At 56.3% G+C, this 4404-nt stretch overlaps 1 non-coding gene across 1 annotated transcript; it reads right to left on the bottom strand.

The window, feature by feature from the left end:
* Window positions 1-1413: 1413 nt before the first annotated feature.
* Window positions 1414-3212, bottom strand: LOC142768018 (small subunit ribosomal RNA). The gene has a single exon (XR_012885224.1). It is a non-coding gene; the product is annotated as a small subunit ribosomal RNA (ribosomal RNA).
* Between the last annotated feature and the right edge of the window lie 1192 nt (window positions 3213-4404).

The following is a 4404-nucleotide window of genomic DNA, read 5'->3' as shown; positions in this document are numbered from 1 at the left end:
AAATGCCTGCGGTACACCCATTTGGATAAGAGTGCACGCAGATGCGGGCCTCGACGGCTACACATTTCCTCGGGCGGCCGCCTCCCGGCCTCCGTGGAGCGCGGGATGCACGGTCCCATCGACAAGCCTCTCCCGTTTTTACCGTGGCGTCGCGGTTCACCACGGCGGGCGTGTCGTTCTCCTCCGCATAAAAAGGGGGACCCCCGCTTTTTGTTCCACGAAATCGCACAAGCTTTTTTCGCATCCACGGTTTGCCACCGCACACCAAAATGCCGATCCGGCTGCCTACTTTAGCCAACAGGTGGAGCCAGGCGCGCCGTACTTGCGCGGCACTTCCCACGTCCACCGAAGTCGGTGCCAAGGACCACTTTCGGCGCCGGAGCCGCGTACGAGCCTACTCGAGGCGGAAGAACGAAGCCAGCAAGGGCCTGGCCGCAAGTGCGTTCAACTGTCGGGACGTCCAAGTCCCTCGTTCTTCCGTGCTTCCTCTTTCGGCAAGTCGTTGCGGCACCTTCCCAAAGCGCGCAGACCCGCTAATCGCGACGAGCTCGACGTGGCCGTGCCGCCTTTCCCTCGGCAGCAAGCAAAACGCCTGGCAACGTCGACGCTCCCCTAACCGCGATCTCGCACGGTGTTTCGTGTGGCGAATTCAAAAGCCGGCCGGCGCTGCTGCAACCATTACGGTCGGTACGCATACGCCGCGGAGGGCGGGACGGTCATCGGAGCGTGCGGTTCCTCCATCGAGTACTGCGCACCTCGGCCGTCTCATCGCCGTGCCATGACCGGCCGCGCGTCAACGCGAACCGGCGCCAGCGAGATCCCTCGCCTGCAAGAACCGACCGGCAGCCTCCGTCACCCGAGGACGCGCTTGCCGCGGACGGCGGGACGGTATGCACTGGTGCACAGCGGACCCGTCACATCGCCAATTCCTTGACCGACCGCCGACGCTTGTGCCGTTCCTCTCGTACTTGGCAGTCGCCGCGCGATTGTCGGGTCTCGTTCTTGCACGCTCGAACGGTCGGGAGGGCACTCGGCTGGCGTTTCGGGAACGCGCAGCCTCGCCTTCTACCGACGTAACCACGACTCGCCGTTCGCGCTCCGCCGCTCCTGTTTACAGTACTAGGCGGTCCCGCAACGGTCGGGTCGCGCCTTTTGAGCGCTTCGAGCCACGGTGCAGTGGCGGGTCGAAAGCCGACCTATGAGTGCGTTGCGCCGTTTGTACCCGCGTCCGCCACCTGGCCGACCGTCCAAGGTCGCGGTGTTGGCGTCCGCTGGGCGCAACAATTTGTCACGGGGTGCCGCTCCACATTCAGGCAGCCCCGTGGGGAAAAGCCGACCCCGCGTCCAAACGGGGTCAGCGGCAGAAGGTGTCGGGCGCAGACGCAGCTGAGGCGCTCACCCTTCACGATCCGTTAATGATCCTTCCGCAGGTTCACCTACGGAAACCTTGTTACGACTTTTACTTCCTCTAAATTATCAAGTTTGGTCATCTTTCCAACAGACCGGCGCAACCGAAAGGCCGCGCCGGACATCGGTCCGAAAACCTCACTAAATCATTCAATCGGTAGTAGCGACGGGCGGTGTGTACAAAGGGTAGGGACGTAATCAACGCGAGCTTATGACTCGCGCTTACTGGGAATTCCTCGTTCAAGGGGAACAATTGCAAGCCCCTATCCCAATCACGAAAGAAGTTCCACGGGTTACCCAGTCTTTTCAGACAGGGATAAAGACACGCTGCTTCCTTCAGTGTAGCGCGCGTGCGGCCCCGGACATCTAAGGGCATCACAGACCTGTTATTGCTCTGTTTCGTGCGGCTAGGAGCCGCTTGTTCCTCTAAGAAGGTTGTAAGGTGCTGGGAACCCCGCACCTATTTAATAGGCTAGAGTCTCGTTCGTTATCGGAATTAACCAGACAAATCGCTCCACCAACTAAGAACGGCCATGCACCACCATCCACCGAATCAAGAAAGAGCTCTCAATCTGTCAATCCTCCCAGTGTCCGGGCCGGGTAAGTTTTCCCGTGTTGAGTCAAATTAAGCCGCAGGCTCCACTCCTGGTGGTGCCCTTCCGTCAATTCCTTTAAGTTTCAGCTTTGCAACCATACTTCCCCCGGAACCCAAATACTTTGGTTTCCCGGAAGCTGCCCGCCGAGTCATTTGAGTAACTCAGGCGGATCCCTGGTTGGCATCGTTTATGGTCAGAACTAGGGCGGTATCTGATCGCCTTCGAACCTCTGACTTTCGTTCTTGATCAATGAAAACATTCTTGGCAAATGCTTTCGCAGTAGTTCGTCTTGCGACGGTCCAAGAATTTCACCTCTAGCGCCGCAATACGAATGCCCCCGTCCGTCCCTCTTAATCATTACCTCGTTTTCCAAAAACCAACAGAACAGAAACGAGGTCTTGTTCTATTATTCCATGCAAGTTTATTCAGGCGACTCGCCTGCGTTGAGCACTCTAATTTTTTCAAAGTAAAAGCACCGGCCATCTCGAGGCACACAATGAAGTGCACCAAGAAAGAACCGGCATGATGTTCAGTCCGAGCCGTCGCATCGGGTAGATGCACTACTCGTCTGGAACTGAGATCCAACTACGAGCTTTTTAACCGCAGCAGCTTTAGTATACGCTATTGGAGCTGGAATTACCGCGGCTGCTGGCACCAGACTTGCCCTCCAATTGATCCTCGTTAAAGGATTTAGAGTGTACTCATTTCAATTACGGGGCCTCAAAAGAGTCCCGTATTGTTATTTTTCGTCACTACCTCCCCGTGCCGCGAGTGGGTAATTTGCGCGCCTGCTGCCTTCCTTGGATGTGGTAGCCGTTTCTCAGGCTCCCTCTCCGGAATCGAACCCTGATTCTCCGTTACCCGTAACAACCATGGTAAGCAAGTAACCTACCATCGAAAGTTGATAAGGCAGACACTTGAAAGAAACGTCGCCGGCTCGTGGCCATGCGATCAGCACAAAGTTATCCAGAGTCACCACACAATACGGGCCGAAACCCGATCGATCTTGGTCTAATAAAAGCACCCGTTACCCAAAGGGCTCCAGGCTCACTGCATGTATTAGCTCTAGAATTGCCACAGTTATCCAAGTAGGAAGAAACGATCTAAGGAACCATAACTGATTTAATGAGCCATTCGCGGTTTCGCCTTATTTCGGCATGTACTTAGACATGCATGGCTTGAGCTACGGAGCAGAAACCTGGAGACTTACAAAGAGGGTTCAGCTTAAATTGAGGACGACGCAGCGAGCAATGGAAAGGAAAATGGTAGGTGTAACCTTAAGAGACAAGAAGAGAGCAGAGTGGATTAGGGAACAAACGGGGGTTAAGGATATTATAACTGAAATCAAGAAGAAGAAATGGACATGGGCAGGGCATGTAGCGCGTAGACAGGATAACCCCTGGTCATTAAGGGTAACTGACTGGATTCCCAGAGAAGGGAAGCGGGTTAGGGGGAGACAGAAGGTTAGGTGGGCAGATGAGATTAAGAAGTTTGCGGGTATAAATTGGCAGCAGCAAGCACAGGACCGGGTTAACTGGCGGAACATGGGAGAGGCCTTTGTCCTGCAGTGGACGTAGTCAGGCTGACGATGATGATGATGATGATGATGGCTTAATCTTTGAGACAAGCATATGATTACTGGCAGGATCAACCAGGTAATCGTTCGACTGCGCGTCCGTCCTCGCCTTCGGCGGGCCGGACGCAGTCTGTGTGCGGCGGAGGCCACCTTCAGGCGCCCCAACACGCTTATTTCGCACTCCGAGATGACGGCGTTCGAGCTCGCTACGGCAAAACCTTCCCAAAGGACGAGTGGGAGCCGTGCGGCAAGAAGCACGTTCATGCTCGCTTTTTTCGTTGCATCGACTCGGTCGCGCCGTGCGGGTTGCCCAAGCCCGCTGCACTGTCGGTGGACCGGCCGGAACTAGCAACGGAGCCGAGACTGCAAAGCCGCCAGACGACGGGTCACGCCCGCGTCTTCGGCGCTTTCGCATCTGAATCGCCCGAGGACGACACGGAACACACCTCGATATCGTGGTAAAACGGCACCGTCCGACAACCAGCCCCTAACGCATCAAGCGGATGAGGCTGCAGACGACTGCCGTGGATTCCCCTGGAGCAGACCCGAGGACACGCTTGACGAGGCCGAAGCCCGCCGCATATCAGACACCCGGTCGCTTTCGCGTACGCCGCTCACGAGAACCCCCACATAATAGCAGCGATAAGTACCCAGACCTCCTTGGGCACTAATACGAGCGTACTCCAGAAAATTTCACCGCGGGTGTGCCCCGAAACGTGTGGCACGTTGAGCGTGCCACAAGTCTACGTCGCTCTCACACCCGCCGAGGTCGTAGAATTTTTGACCCTACTCACGAAATTCCCACCGAGGATACGGCCGCAAACG

Source organism: Rhipicephalus microplus, chromosome 7 (assembly GCF_043290135.1).
Source record: "Rhipicephalus microplus isolate Deutch F79 chromosome 7, USDA_Rmic, whole genome shotgun sequence".
Lineage (NCBI taxonomy): Eukaryota > Metazoa > Arthropoda > Arachnida > Ixodida > Ixodidae > Rhipicephalus > Rhipicephalus microplus.
This window is presented reverse-complemented; position numbering and strand designations above follow the sequence as displayed.